Raw genomic sequence first — 16,809 nt, forward strand, 5'->3', positions numbered from 1 at the left:
TAGGCCAGACAAGGAATAATGGATGGAAACCGAATAAGGAGAGGTTTAACCTGGAAATAAGGAGAAACTTTCTGACAGTGAGAACAATCAACCAATGAAACAGCTTGCCCTCGGAAGTTGTGGGAGCTTCATCACTTGAGGCTTTCAAGAAGAGATTGGACTGCCATTTGTCACAAATGGTGTAGGGTCTCCCACTTGGGCAGGGGATTGGACTAGATGACCTATAAGGTCCCTTCCAACTCTGATTATCTGTTATCAATACTGGGAAGATCCTGGAAAAGATAATCAAGCAGTGGATCTGCAAACTCCTAGAAATAAGCAAAGCTATTACTAGAAGCAGCATGGGTTGGTCAAAAACACAACATGCCAGACAAACTTTATTGCATTCTTTGACAAAGTAACCAAATTAGTGAACCAGCAAAATGCTGTGGACAAAGTATACTCAGATACTCAGCAAGGCATTTTACAAAGTAGACTACAGTTTATTTCTTGGTAAAATAGAAAAATGTGGAATAGACAGCATGACTGCCAGATAGATTTGTAACTGACTGACCAACCACATTCAATGTGTGGTCCTCAACAGAACTACATTTATATGGAAGGTAGCATGTAGGGGGTACCCTGAGGTTCTGTCTTAGGCCCAGTATTCTTCAAAATCTTCACAAATGATTTTGGGATAGAAGGGAAACTTGTCAACTTTGCCGATGACACCAAGCTGGAGGAAACAGCCAACACTTTAAAAGAGAGACTCAAGATTCAAAATTTTGACAGAGCTCAACACTAGGCTCTATCCAACAAAATGCAGTTCAGTGGTGAGAAAAGTAAGGTTTTACACTTATTGATTGATTGATTGATTGATTTGATTTGTCAATAGCTTACAAGATAATGGGTATAAGAATAAACATGAGTATGAATATAGGAAATAGGTATGAAGAGAAATCAAATGCACAAGTATAGAAGAGGAGGTAACTGGCTCAACAGCAGTAACTGGGAAGAGGGATCTAGATCAGTGGTTCTTAACCTGGGTGATATCGCCCCCCAGGAGGCGATTTTGTTTTTCAGGGGGGCGATGGAACGAAAAGGGGCAACGCGGGGGTGAACAAACAGAAGGGGGGCAATATGGGGGCGATGGAGCGAGAAGTTTTGGGGACACTTTTGAGACCTTTTTCGTACAGTGAACTGCTATATATCTGCCATACAAAAACATCAGATTGCTCGCTATTAGTGGATTGAACTGTGTTTTAAAATGTTCCTCCGGTTAGCTTCAGTACAGAACGTCGTATATGTGAATACGCATTACTCATCTTCGTGCACATTGCACAGCAGCCTCTATTACTCTACCCATACAGTGGTGCACCATTGGCCAGAATGGGCAGTGATGGAGGGGTGAGCGCTTCTTTTGAAACATCGCATACTGAGTGGCTGTCCCCGGTGATGTCAATGTAACTGTTGAAACTAGGTTTATCGATGTCCACGTGTGTTTTATAATGTTCCAATGCAGTCGAAAATTTAATTTGCAGTTAGTGCCTTTCATTTCAAAGACCTCTCAACATGGCCAAGAAGAGGAAGTGTCGCCAATATTCAATGGAATACCTAAAATTGGGATTCATTCCATCTCCTTCCAACGTACAGCTTCTGTTTTGTCTTCTTTGTGAGAAAACATTTTCAAATGAAGCGATGGAGACTTCCCGACTGAAAAACCATTTGATAAGAATTCATTCCGATAAAGCCGACAAACCGGTATCATTTTTCCAATCCTTAAAGGCCAAGTTTGAGAGTCGCAGCACTGTTGAGAAGTTATTTGGAAAATCGTCACTCAATGCCGACAAGGGGCTCATTTGTTCCTATGAAGTATCTTTGTTGATAGCAAAATGTGGCAAAACTCACACTATCGGAGAAACGCTGATTTTACCAGCGGTGAAACAGATTGTTGCCACCATGTTGGAGCCCAGTGCAAGCACTGTCATGCAATCAATTCCTTTGAGCAATGACACTGTATCAAAAAGAATTGATGAAATGGCTGCTTATTGACACCTTGAAAAGTACAGAATTCATGATGCAGATTGATGAGTCAACGATTCGTGAAAATGAAGCCTTGTTATTGGCTTATGTCCATTTCTTCAACAGAAATGAAGAGATCAGGGAAGAACTGTTATTTGCTTGAAATATAGCCACCGACACAAAAGGTTCTTCGATATTTAAAAAGGTTGAAGAGTTTTTTAATGAGAAAAACATCCCTTTGACAAACGTCGTGGCATGTGCAACTGACGGAGCTGCGTCCATGGTTGGATGATATCGCAGATTTCAAGCTCATCTAAAATTGGTTGTACCTGGAGTTATGACTGTCCATTGCATTGTTCATAGACAGCACCTTGTCTAAAAAAAATTGAGTGGCTGTTTGCACGAGTCTATACATTACGTCATTAATGCTGTGAATAAAATTAAGTCGAATGCCTTGAACAACCGACTTTTTCACCAGCTATGTGAAGAAAATGACGAGGAGTTTGAATGTCTCCTTTTGTACATCAAAGTAAGGTGGCTTTCAAAAGGAAAGTGTTTGTGGCAATTCCACAAACTTTTTGACACAGTTGTCGGATTTCTTGAATCATTGATCCAAGTCTAAGCAGTTCTCTTAAACTTCAACATCTGGATGTAGCTTATCTCGCTGATGTTTTTGACAAGCTGAATGAAGTGAACATAAAGCTGCAAGGAGACAAAATCAATTTTCTTAAGGCCAAAGGAATAATCTGCTTATTTATTTCCCAATTGGACCTCCTTGCAAGCAATATGAGTCGCCAGGAGCTCTATCAGTTCCCAAGCCTTGGTAATGAACGTCAACTCCAAGCAGAAAATTTGGATGTTTTTTGCTGCCACTTGAATCAACTAAAAGAAAATATGGAAACCAGATTCTATGATCTGATAAATCTGGAAGTGTCCACTTGGGTGCTAAATCCTTTGCACAACCTCATCCCAAACTGCAAGAGCCACTGACAGATCTGAAATGCAACTATGAAGCCCAATCACATTTTCAGAGTTATGGCTACGAAGCTTTTGGGTAAAAATGAGGAACACTTACCCAATATTGTGGGAGGAGGTTAAGTTGCTTCTTTTAGCCTTTCTTTCCACTTACTTAGTGGAGAGGGGCTTCAGTGCCATCCAATAGATCCTTTCTAAGTCAAGGAACATATTGAAGATCACTGAGCGCGGCGATTTAAGAATGAGATTAACAAAAATGGTTCCAGACATCAAGAAATTGGCATCAGCTCACCAAGCACAAGGCAGCCATTGATGTTCTTTTTTTTGCTTTTTGTGTACATACATTTTCTTCGTTAATAATTGTCTCAGCTCTTATTGTTGTATTTGCTTGCATTGGATTTCACGTCCCAGTTTGAGTTTTCAGCTTCGTTTTCAAATTCTTGTTGTGCTCTGTAAAACATTTTGTGTGTATCTTTGTATTGTACGTTTTTAGCATGCACTCCAGTTCGATATTATATTTTGGTTTCTTGGTTTTATGGTTTCATTTTTTTTGTTGTGCTCTTCGTGTAAACTTTTTGTGTAGATTTATTTTTCTTCAGTTTAAGCATTAAATTTGTTGCTCTAATTTTTGTTGCTTTCCTTCTGTAAAAGTTTTCTTTGGGTGTTTTAAAGCTTTTTTACAGTGTGCATGAATATATATTTTCCTCGAATCTTAATTTGTTTCAGAGTTTTCGTCTTGAAATTCTTAGTTCCTGCATTGCGGTTTGTTCTTATGCCATTTTTATATTTCTTTTTGCATGTTAAAATTAACTTGTAATTAAGTCATTAAATGTTACTGTTTTTTCGGGCATTTCATTCTCTTGCAATTGAATTTTGTTTTCAGTGGTCATTCCATTTAAGTGTCTTGAATAAGATAATAATGAAATACATGTATCACGAAGTTTGGGAGTAAAGTGATGGGTGGCATCAGAATTTTTCACACAGTTGAGATGTGGGAAAAAGACTGGAAATAAATTATTTGCATTGATATGTCCTGATGACAATTTTAAAGAAAACAAAAAACGTCTTTGCATAAATTGAAGAATTATTTCCCTGTGTTGTGATTGAGGGGTTATGTTGGGGGAGGGGGAGACAATGATAACTTCCTCAATGGCTCAAGGGGGCAATTCTTTCAAAAAGGTTAAGAACCACTGATCTAGATGTCCTAGTGGACAACCACTTACTGTAGGTATGAGCCAGCAGTGTGCTTTAGATGCCAAAAAATCCAATGCAACCCTAAACTACATCAACAGAAGGATAGTATCAAGATGACATGAAGTGTTAATACTGCTTTAAAAGACCGTGGTAAGACCACACTTGGTATACTGCATCCAGTTTTGGACACCACAATAAAAAAAAGATGTTGAGACTCTAGAAGGAGTGCAGAGAAGAGCAACAAAAATGATTAGGGAACTGCAGGCTAAAACATATGATGAATGGGAACTGGGTGTTACCCCGTAATTCTGTATTCTGTAATTCTGCTTTATCACAACAAGAGGAACCACAACAAGCAATCAGTGCTATGCATTTCCATTTTGGCTTAATACAGCCTGATCCAGGGGTGGGATTCAAATTTTTTAACAACCGGATCTGTGGGCATGGCTTAGGTGGTGGGCATGGCTTAGGTGGTAGGCGTGGCTTGGTGGTCATGTGACTGGGTGGACGTGGCTTGGTGGTCAAGTTATTGGCTGGGCGTGGCCAACTCAATATCACTCACATCGAGGCACGCATCTCCTCGCCTGGCCTCTCATGACTGTGGAGATGCTGCAACAGTCGTAAGTGTGAAAAATGGTCATAAGTCACTTTTTTCAGTGCCATTGTAACTTTGAATGGTCACTCCACACAAGCAAAGTACCAGCAAAGGAGGGGGGAAAAACTCCAGAGACGTTCCTGAGACAGGAAGTCTAGTCCTGCCAAGAATGTAATAAGGGTTAATGGAGAGGCAGTTTCTGTAAGCAACACCAGAATGTTTTCTTCCTGCCTTCCTTGCAGGATTAGGCTGGTAATTTCTTTTAACAACTGGTTCTCCGAACTGCTTAGAATGTTAACAACCGGTTCTAGCAAATATGTGCAAACTGGTAGAATCCCACCCCTGGCCTGATCTATTGCCACCCCACTTCCTAAATAATCCCAGTGTGCAGCCTTGGACCTCAGTTGCACTACTGTATATCATCCGGCTTTTCTCTGTCTCCGGAGAAGAACCAAGAGGGATGAGAGAAATCTCCAACTGCAGTGCTTGAAGACTACAGTTTCATTTGGAGAAGAGGAGCTCTCATGCATATCTCTTGAGGAGACTACTAAAAGCTGATTTCTGATTAAAGACATTCTTAACCTTTCAGAAGGTTCCACCATGAAAGTTGCAAGTGTTTCAACTTGTAATGGAAGGAGAATTGGAATCATGCTGGCTGACTGTTTGCAGGGCATACAGGGGTAGCTAATTATATCTGGGCAAACATCTTGTGTAAATCCAATTGGCTCGATGAGTTTATGCTGTAAGACTCTCTCTGAACCCAGGAAACCATCAAATTCATTTGTAAAAGCAGGGAAACATTAACCACAGCTAAGCAGGCCATACAAGTAGAGCCAGCATGACCTTATTCATTCGATTTCCCTCCTAAGGGAAAAAAAATATTCTAGGGAAGGAATGGCATATTTTGAGTTTGGAAAGCCGGGTGTCCCAAAAGATGTCCACTTCCTTGTTGGAAGAAGATTCCTTCAGCAGGTCAAACCATAGTAGGAAACTGCTGTTGGCCAGGAGTTTTATTATATTTTCAAATCAAAGGGAGCCATGTTCTGGCTAGGATGAAAGATACATCATCTCAGCATCAAGGAATGTCCCATCCGGAATCCATTTGGAGTTGGGTGGTGTCCATATTGAATAAATCGTCATCATCACCAATACCAAAGAAACTTACCAACCTGTGGTTCTCCAGACTTTCCACCAGCACACAGGCCCATTGACTCCTAGCAAAAATACAGGTAGTCGTCAATTTACAGCAGTTTGTTTAATGACTGTTCAAAGTTACAGTGGCACTGAAAAATATGACTTATGATTATTTTTCATAGTTACAACCTTCGCAGCACCCCTATGATTATGGGATCAAAATTCAGATGCTTGGCAACTGGATCATATTTATGACCTTTGTGGTGTCCCTGTCAGCCTTCAAGATTTTTCTCCCTTTGCTTTGCATCTTTCGGCTGTCATAAGTAATGCGGGGAGGAAGGGGGAATGGTTATGGGAAGTGAGCTGGAGGTGTTACAAACCAGAACTGTATAAGCTGCGGGGGGGGGGGGGGGGTGTAGATTCTTGCTTAGGTTTCTATCCTATGCTATGCGCAGCTGCAACTCTTTATCAAAACATGTCAAGGTCAGTGAGCATGAATTTGACTTATGTCTGTACAAAAAGATGTAACCCGGGACTAAGCCACTTTCCAAAAAGAAGTTTTATGTTTTTATGTTTTGTGTTTTGTTTGTGTATGTTTATTGAAAATTAATAAAAAATATATTTAAAAAAATATATGTCAAGGTCAACAGACAGAAGCCTCATCACCACCTGGAGATGCCCACACGATGATATACGCAACTTTTAATTGGATGAGCCAATTGAACTATTGGGGGTGGGAACGTTGCCATCACTTTGTATATGTGATTTACGTGCCCATTTTCTCAGATTCAGAATTCTTTTGTTGCTACCGCTTGGTTTCCAGTAAAAGATATCTTTTCTCTGATTAATGGAGTCAAAGTATTTCTTTTGAATGGATTTTGAATGGAGCACCAGCTGACAGTCCCAAGGTCATGTGATCCCCTTTTGCAACCTTCCGACAAACAAAGTCAATGCAGAAGCCAGATTCTCTTAACAACCAGGCTACTAGCCTATCAACTACAGTAATTCATTTAACAACTGTGACAAGGAGAGTCGTAAAATGAGGGAAAACTTACTTAACAAGTGTCTCGCTTAACAACAGAAATTTTGGGCTCAGTTGTGGTCAAAAGTTGAGGAGTACCTGTATTGCCATTCTATCTCATAGTATGAATATCCTATGCATTTCATGTTGCACAAACAGAACCCATATCCATGCCAGCTCTTTTCAACCATCATATATCATATTATGCAACCGTCCCTTCAAAAACAGGAAAAACCCAAACAAACAAACAAACCTCTCCCTTTCCCTCCAATCTCTTGTGAAGGTTCTAATCTGATGGGAGAAATAAAGCTGAAAGATGACAGCTTATTCGACAACATAAACATCAGGGAGTGCTCCTTGGCAGGGATGATGATCCTCAAAATTTAGCTCTCCCACATTAGTCCTCAGTGACTCTTTACTTCGCTGGGATTTATGCTTGAGTCTGTCTTGTATTCCAGAGGACGTTGCATAAGTTTCTCCTCACCACAACTCAAATCTGCCAAAATATGGAAACCGCCTACGTCAGCCAAATGAAGAAAAATATTCTGGAGTCTCCGCAACATAAAATTGTCGTTGCCTGGAATCTGTGTGTATTGCTTGGCTCAAATCTCTTGGTCTGTGCCTCAGACCAAAAGGTTTGAATTACTGGGCTCAAGATAACACTACATGTGGGCCTGTGGTGCATATCCTTGACTATCCTTCCCAAGGGCAGAGCAAGCAAAAGGAAGATTCCTCTTCCCACGGGCCAGGAAACCAAACCAGGCCCAGGAGATCTCATGTCTCCAAAGCACGCCTGTTGCTTAATCCTATGGACATTTGATGAAAAGCAACTTGGTTTTTCTTTCTTAAAGCAAAAACATAAAATAAAAATCACCTGGTTCACTATTTCAAATCAGGAAAGAAGTTTTTCAAATCCCAAAGATGATTTTCTAGTCCGGATGACGTGGTCAGGGCAATTCATCTCTACAGGGAGTCCTCGACTTATAACGGCATTGGAAAAAGGGACTTATGACTGTTTTTCATACTTACAAACATTGCAGCAATGGTCATGTGATCAGAATTCAGACCCTTGGTAATTGACTCATACTTATGATGGTTGCAGTGTTCCTGGATCACGTAGTCACCTTCTGTGACCTTCCGACAAGCTAAGTCTATGGGGAAGCCAGACTCAGTTAACAACTATGTTATTAACCTGACAGTTGCAGGGATTCCCTTAACAAGTGTAGCAAGAAAGGTCATAAAATGGGGCAAAACTCACTTGAACAATTGTCTTCATTAGCAACAGAAATGTTGGGCTCAATTGTGGTCATAAGTTAAGGTCTAGCTGTACTGCAGGAGCTTCCTTGATGGCAGGTAACATATCTTCCTTGCCCCACCATCCTCTTGATATTCCAGCACTTGCATGGGGGTGCGGGGGGATGATGCTTCCAATGGCCTTGAATTTAGGTCTTTCCGATTCAGTCTGTCCTGCAGAATGACTAAAACTGTCCATGTTCTTTTAGACATGAATTGGCAGATTTCAACTCAGCATTTGATTCAGTTGAACGGTGTATTGAAATCCAGGTTGCAATTTCCAGAAAGTTATTCTTCCTCCACAAAAAGAAAAGCTTGGAGAGAATATTAATATATTTAGGAGGTTAAGAATTTTCTCAGAATTTTACTGGTTTGGGATGTTATTGATAGAGAATAAATCTGGAATTTAGCCCAGCTGAAGGTGTCTGGGAAGGGAGGGAGGAAGGCAGGAGTTCAGTGAGCTTAAATGAGCCTCATTCTTGCTGAGCCTGCCTTATAGTACTTTGTCATTTGCCCAGCATGCAAGTAATCCTTGTTTAGCAACTGGCTTGTTTAATGATTGCTGTAGTTATGATTGTGATGAAAAAGTAACTTTATGATCAAACCTCACATTTATAAGCTTTGCAGGTTTGTAAAGCAAAAGGAAAACTAAAGTAAAATTATAAGCAGTGTCACAATTTCACTTAGTGACTACTTCACTTAATAACCAAGCTCTCAGTCGCTATTGTGGTTGTTAAACACCTGTATGCCTTTATCAAAACATATATGTGTTTTGCATTGTGGATTTCCTGACATCACAGATTGTATTGTTCCAATAACCAAAATAACTGAAAGCAATTAAGGATTAAGATCAAATGATTATAAGATGACATCGAATGCATGGGGAAATGGAAAGATTTGTTTTTCTTTGTGGATCAAACTACAATTTGGAGGTTTTGAAATTTCAGCAAGGGAAGGAAGGTAGATCAATAATAACTGTTCTTGCTGTAGGATTTCTGCGGCTCTGATATTCTACAGTGGAACCAATTTCCTTGCCAAGGACTGAATTTACCACTCCTAAGTGCAAAAAGGAGCTGATTAAACCTCTCTCTCTCTCTGTAGGTTTATATGTGTGTTTGTGAGAGTATGTATGAAGAGAAAGGGAAAGGAAGAAAACAGCCTTTGGAATGATGAGGCTTCTGGCAAAATGCTGAGAAATTTTTGTTCTGTTACCTGGATGGACTCTTTTTCACAGCAGCTGGAGTTACAAGCAATTCCGTTTGCTTTTTTCAGATTTTGTTATTGTGACATTCTTCTTATCTCCAAAGGAACTGGGAACACCATGCTTTGAAATGCATAATTAAAACATTGAAGCCTGTTTTGTTTTGCATTTTAAATTGGGAAATCAAATCATTTCCTGCTGAGTGGCTACGAAATAATGCCCAGGGAATAAGGCTTTTAAAAATAAACAAATATTTACTCTACAATTTGGTCTGTGTGCATGTACTGTATGTGTGTGGCCCAGTGTAGCTTTAGGGTACAGATACACCTACCGTGTTTCTCCAACAATACAACCTCCCCCAATAGGAAGACCCAGCATGTTTTCTAGGCATAAAATGAAATTAAGCCCCCCCCCCCCAATTTAGGCCTATTTTAAAACATGCAAAATGGGGGGAAGGGCGGGGGGACTTGCCATTAGGAGTGCCCCACAGGCAGCAATTCCTCGCCACCAGCTGTTCCTAATAGGTGATCATGGCAGAGCGTGGAGAGCTCCCTACTCCTGCCAAGCACCTTTGTGGCAGACCCAAGACCTTCAGAGCCCGCCACTGTTGATTTCCCTTCTGCACATGCCGCTGCCACGTTTGGAGCTGCCACTTCCACGTTTGGAGCACCACTGCTGTTTGGAGCACCGCTGCCGTTTGGAGCTGCCACTTCTGCATTTGGAGCTGCCGCTGCATTTGGAGCTGCCGTTTCCATGTTTGGAGTGCTGCCGCTGTTTAGAGCACTGCTGCTGTTTGGAGCTGCCGCTTCCATATTTGGAGCTGCCACCATGATTGGAGCTGCCGCTTCCACATTTGGAGCTGCCGCTTCCACATTTGGAGCTGCCGCCATGATTGGAGCTGCCGCTTCCGCGTTTGGAACCCCACTGCTGTTTGGAGCACTGCCACTGTTTGGAGTTGCCATGTCCACATTTGGAGCTGCCGCTGCGTTTGGAGCTGCTGCTTCCGTGTTTGGAGCACTGCCACTGTTTGGAGCACCACCGCCATTTGGAGTGCCGCTGCCACTCCAAACACGGCGGCAGCTCCAAACACGGAAGTGGAAGCTCCAAACATGACGGCGGTGCTCCAAATGGTGGCAGCATTCCAAATGGCAGTGGCACTCCAAACACAGAAGTGGCAGCTCCAAACATGGCAGCGGAATGGGCAGAGGGGAAAGCAACAGCGGCGGGTGCCAAAAGTCTTGGGTCTGCAGCAAAGATGTTTGGTGGGAGTAGGGAGCTCTCTGTGCTTCACCATGATCACCCATTAGGAGTGGCTAGTGGTGAGGCTGCCCGTGGGGCACTCTAGATGAGGATGCAAGGGGGGGAATTAAGTCACCCCCAAAAAGACGGCCTAGCCCTTTTTTCAGGGGTCAAAAAAATATAAGACCCGGTCTTATTTTATGAGAAACACGGTAGTTGCAGTTGAAAACCAGGAACCTGGCAGCACCTTTTCAAACCAACACATTTTTATTAAAAGGCAAAGGATTTTGTGAACTATACTCACTTCATCAGATGCACGTAGTGACTAAACAGATAAAGGATTTAAAGGGGGATGAGACCATAGAGCAGGATGGGAGGGGAAAGTAGTTTAGTTATGCAGCTGTAGACAACTTATGAGATAGATTAACAACATCAATTAACAGTATCAATGTATTATTGTAATGAGTTGAAATCCCAATGTGTGTTTATTTATCACATTTATTTAGCGGTACATCTCCCAAATGTGATACTGACTAGCAAATAATAGAAAGACCATAAAAGAAACAGAAAGTATTCATTACAAAAAAATATTAATGTTTTATAGATGGCACTTAGCACCAGCAAAATATTTAAAAGTAAATCAGCTAAATGCTGGAAGTGCCACCAAACACCAGGAACATACTACCATATGTGGTGGTCTTGCATAGAAGCTAAAAGTTATTGGACTAAAATACACACATGGTTGGAAAAAATGACTAAACAACATACGGATTTGAAACCTAAAATATCTTTATTAGGAAAGGTACCTGAAAGTTACAGTAAAGAAAAAACATAATCATACATGTATTAACATCAGCTAGGATTGTATTCGCTCATAATTGAAAAAGTGATAAGCTACCAACAGAGGGAAAAGTAATTGAAAAAATATTTGAATGTGCAGAAATGAATAGATTAACACTGGAAATTAAAGAAAAGAAAGAAACTGAATATTACATGGTATGGGCTGGGTTTTTTTCCAATGGTTAGAAAATGAAACAAATTAAAATGGCTTAGATGTATATATTTATAAGAGAATAAGAGAAGCTTGTGAAATAGATATATTGGATATTATTTATATGGGAATGTGATTATTATTATATTGTTATATATATTGTTATACTGATAGGAAGAATATTAATTATTAATTGTAAGCACATGAAATATGTACCTAATTGACACACGATTGAAATGGAATGGATGTATTGTATATAAAAAATTTAAAAAATAATATTTTTTTTATATTTAAAATATATATATATATTATATTTAAAAAAATATAAACTTCTGGTTTGCAGGGCTTCAGCGGCGGCAGGAATCCATGATCGTGCATGGTTTCTGCTGTGCTCGCCACTGGAGTGCCCCGATCCAGCTGGATTTGGGGCTATAGTTACCCCATAGAGGCAACTGATGATAGGGGAGATCTGGCAGGGGCCCGGGAGAATCGCAACCGCCCTCCTCAGCTGGCTTAACTCCCTTTTCCAAAAGCGGTGGAGCGGCGGTCAGCAATGGCCGCCACAAAGAAGCTCTCATCCAGATAAGAATGTGCAGGAGGAAGCTGAGAAAGTGAAAGTTTTGGCTGACTGGGATAACAAGCAATATTTAAAATATCCTGGAATTTAAATTTCATCAAAGATGCATCGCTCCCAAAGAGATCTGGAAAAGCAGCGAATGAAAGTGAAAAGGGAAAGTTTTTTTTTTCACTCTCCTTCCTTACGGTGACAGCAGATGATTGAGAAATTGGAAAAACCCGCTTTGGTATCAGCAGGTAATTAAACCGGAAAATTAAAGCCAAGGGGACAATAAAGATTTCTGAACATTGGAGAAAAAAAACACCTTTTTTTTTGCTGTAAGTGGAAGGGAGAGGAAAAGAATTAATATTAAGATTTTGCTGGAGGAGGCTGCTTGGAATTTACAAGACTAGAGCTAAATTGTAACAAGACTTCTAAAAGATACATTTTAATTGGAACTCTGCAACTGAATTGTAACCCCAGAAAGAGAAAGTGTAAAAAGAAGAAAGTGTTAAATGAAACAGTCTGTGTGTATTTGTATTGCTTGGTGACTTTGGGACTTTTGGAAATTACTATTTGAAAGATTAAAAACATTTGGGTTGTTTAAAAAATTTTCTACAATGGCATTACTTATTGATGAACTGAAAATGGAATTTTAAAAGTATAAAGAAGAGGAACAAGAAGGGAAGGGCTCTTTTGGCTCCGTTTTCCATTTCTTAGAAATGGCGATTTCTACTTATCAGAAACTACAAGAACAAGAAGATTGGGATGAAGAAGAAGCCATCTTTATTGAACAAGCAACTTTAACTGGGGAAGAAAAGGCAAAGGGGGGAAAGAGAATGGAGAATTTAAGACTTAAGAAAACAACCAAAAAAGGGAAAAATAAGGTGAAAAGTCGATATAATGTTAGAAAGCAACAGAAAAGAGGAATATTAGAAGAGGGTGGAGATCAAGAAACAAGAGGGTAAAAAGGCTAGACTGGAGAAGAAGGAAGGAAAAAAGGGAAGAGAAGCTATAAAGGTTTGAAACAAGATGTAAAGAAACAGGATTTATTTAGAGATAATGGGTAAAAATATAACTAAAAAAGAAATTCTGCAAAAGTACAAAAGATTGTATTATTGTATTTGTATTTGAAATAATGTTAGAAAATTGGAACATTATATGACTATAAAATGAGATAAAATATTAAAAGGAATATGTAAAATGTTTAAGACTTAAATGAATATTAATTTTAACGCTAGAGTTTAATTGCTATGGATTATTGTTTTAATTATATTATAAACTTATTATTTTTTCTTATTTTAAAATATAGCACGTAGCTTTAGAATGTACTAAGCAGAATCTGAATGAAAATTATGTATTACTTTAAGTGTTAAATTTAGGGGAAAGATATAAAGGCGTCATGCTCCAATCAGTGATTACAGGAGAAATTTTGTGTTAATGAGAAAAGATAACAGATAGTTGAAACAGAACAGACAAAAGATATAAGTATAATGATTTAAATTGAGATGAAATAAATAAAATAGAATTAAGAGAGTGAAAAGAGGGGAGAAGCTATATAGAAAAGGTAGAATGGTAAATAAGATATGAAATGGTATATAAAAGTGAGCATGAATTTGAATTTATGTCTGTACAAAAAGATGTAACCCGGGACTAAGCCGCTTTCCAAAAAGAAGTTTTATGATTTCATGCTTTCATGTTTTGTGTTTTGTTTGTGTATATTTGTTTATTGAAAATTAATAAAATTTTGGGGAAAAAACAAAAAAAAATATATTAAAAACATTAATATTATTTTTAAAAAACTAGGGAGCATCTTTGATATTACATACAGGGTAGCCATCTGACCAGTTCTCCATTTCTCTGAGATTGCCAAGTCTGTGGACACAGCCACATTTTGAGGGACATCTGGAAGATTTGCAGAGATGGGTTGTAACTCATCTTGGGGGCAATGCTATTCTACAATGCGGGTGCCACAGCAGAAAAAGCCTATCTCCGGGGCCTCGCCAGATGTTACTCCTTAACTGATGGGACCCATAATAACATGCTGGACCTGATGGGATGGGCATATATATGAAGAGATGGTCTCTCAAATTCTCTGGCCCCATGTCATGAAGGGCTTTAAAGGCATTTTTAATTGCCACGTGGAAGTGAACTGGCAACCAATGCAGCCCGAAGAGTGTAATATGGGCCATCCTGGGAGCATACATATGATAATGGTATGTAAGAATGACCTTGAGAACAAAAAGAAAAGATTCTTGGTAGGGAACGATTAGATAACAATGAGGAGAATGAAGTAGCCCATAGCTGAATAATAGATAAAGAAATTTAGAACAGTATCCATCCTATTTATCAGGTGATAAAGAGTTGGTGGAAGATTTTATACTTTCAAATTTGCATCATTGATGTCACCCTCCCAAGTAGGCCAGACAGGAAACAGGACGAGATGTTTCTGCTTTATTGTAACTCTACATTAACAGAATCTTTCAAGTTTGAAAGTACAGATTTCTTAACCTCCTCTTTTTACCTCCTGATAAATTTGGGTGGATTCTTTCTTTCACCATTGTTCAACTATGGCCTCACCCATAGTCCTCACAACTGCACTTGGATTGGGGAAGGGCACTATCTTTCCTATTGTCCCAAAGGTGCTTTTTCAGAAGGCAACTGGACTTTCTTGGTTTTTTTTTTCTTTTGAAGATGTTTTGCTCCTCATCCAAGAAGCTTCTTCAGCTCTGACAGGATAGAGTGGGATGGAAGGATTTATATTCCACTCCATTCAAAAGAAAAAACAAGGAAGTCCATTTACCTTCTGAAAAAACACCTTTGGGACAACCATGTCCGAGATGACTGAGAATCTCTACAGACTCTCTTATTTTACAGAACTGAGATAAACAGAATTCATGGAAAGCGTGCCAGTCACAAGCTGTAAGCAGGTGCTGAAAAACAAAATCGAGCAGAGTTCTTTTCCACTGGCATCTTCCCGAGGCTACTTTCTATGCCCTTGAAAGCCCCCCCAAGGTGCAGAAGCATTCCAAAAGCAGATGTTAAATAGATGGCTATGTAATCTAATTGTTTAATGGGGTGGGGGGAATAGAGAGCAAATGACTTCTTAGGGTGATTTCGTAGTTCTTGATCTCAGTGGAAAAGGAGTTTGCCTTGAACATAATATCTTAGGGTATTAGACATGAAGGAACTGCAATTATGTGTCTGTCATCATTTGATTCTTCCGTGTATGCTGCTCATAACTAAGCAAACCACATTCTTCCTAGCCTCCATCCAGCTGTCCCTTCCCTTCTTTGGGGAAAACAAGTCACAGCTTGATTTGTAGTTGCCTACTAGTTGCTAATCTGCACCTCAAGACATTAAGTCTTTAAACAAAATCACAGCACCCATGGAAGCGTAATACTTTTTATTTTCATTTTAGCCCATTGAAAAGGCAGAAGCTGACGGGAGCATGCTTCTCCCAAATCAGTTTCACCTGAACTCTGCTTGGATTCTCAACTTTTTTTTTCAATATTCCTCTTCTGTTCCACATTGCCATCTTAGCAGCAGGTAAGAACATGCCTAATGAGAATTTGGAAGCCAACCAGAAAAGGGTTGGTCTTCTCTTAATAATACAGTAATTTCCATTGAATACCACCCCATTTGATGCTCTGCTAGCAGTAAAGATGGGGGTAGATGTTTCATGTAAGCTCCTTCCTCTCTTTCCCATGCCTTCCAGCTCTAGACATCTCTCAGTTATCAGGAAATGTGACTGATCCAGAGGACGCTACCTTTCAAGGGAGATTCTGAAAACTTCTCCTGCTGGTTATTGTGCCCATCTCAATAGATCAACAATCTGGATTTAATTCATGAAGCCACAGTGAAGACCAAAACTTCTCTGGCACCAGGTAGGAAAAGAGCTAGCTCATATTTTTTTTAATAGGAACAACGTTTCGGATACTCAAGAACCTTCAGATTCTCAGAGCTCTGAAGTACAATATTTTACCTCCTTCTCATAAAGTCAGGTTAATCCAATCATGGCAAATGGGAAATGGAAGTTTCCTAACCAAAATGAGTCGACTGCCGAAGTATACATTAATGCAATAAACTCAGCATATGCAACTTATCATAGATAAGCTTTATTGCGATTAGTAATCCTTTTTGATAAGCACAGATTGTTTCACGATACTTAATTAAATTATCTGTACAATTGGAGTGCTTCAATCTGTTTAAGGAAAGTGACACATCTATAGCTTGCTTGGTCTGGAATGGGACATATGCTAGAATGCACATCATGCTGTTTTAGGTATTATTTTATATTTAGACTCCATGCTTGCAAAATATAATTTCATATGAATGTTCAAAGATGCGTCTCCCTCCGTTTTCTGGCATACTTATAGCTAGACCTCTTGAGAACAGAAATCGGGTGTAAAAAGCAAAATGTCTGAGATCTGTGAAATGCTTGTGAAGCACTATCACTCGCCTTCCTTAAGCCTGACAGTTCAGTGGATGGTGATACGCCAAAGGAGAAGCCGAAAGCACTCCATCAAAACTGTTGGGAATGGCGCTGAAATCTAACAATCAAAGAACAGACACAGGTTCAGCATATCATATTTTAAGGGGGTGGGTG

At 39.6% G+C, this 16,809-nt stretch overlaps 1 protein-coding gene and 1 pseudogene across 2 annotated transcripts in view; both read left to right on the plus strand.

The window, feature by feature from the left end:
• Positions 1-1,551: 1,551 nt before the first annotated feature.
• Positions 1,552-2,380, plus strand: LOC113434946 (SCAN domain-containing protein 3-like; annotated as a pseudogene).
• A 13,455-nt stretch (positions 2,381-15,835) lies between these two features.
• Positions 15,836-16,809, plus strand: part of FRMD6 (FERM domain containing 6) — a 117,828-nt gene continuing 116,854 nt past the window's right edge. The window contains exon 1 of one of the 2 annotated variants that reach the window (XM_087922435.1): positions 15,836-16,087. The gene's annotated coding sequence lies outside the window, so the exon portion shown is untranslated. The remainder of the gene's footprint in view (positions 16,088-16,809) is intronic. The other variant, XM_026698725.2, reaches the window with a different exon arrangement.

Source organism: Pseudonaja textilis, chromosome 1 (assembly GCF_049901715.1).
Source record: "Pseudonaja textilis isolate UNSWEBS1 chromosome 1, rPseTex1.2, whole genome shotgun sequence".
NCBI lineage: Eukaryota > Metazoa > Chordata > Lepidosauria > Squamata > Elapidae > Pseudonaja > Pseudonaja textilis.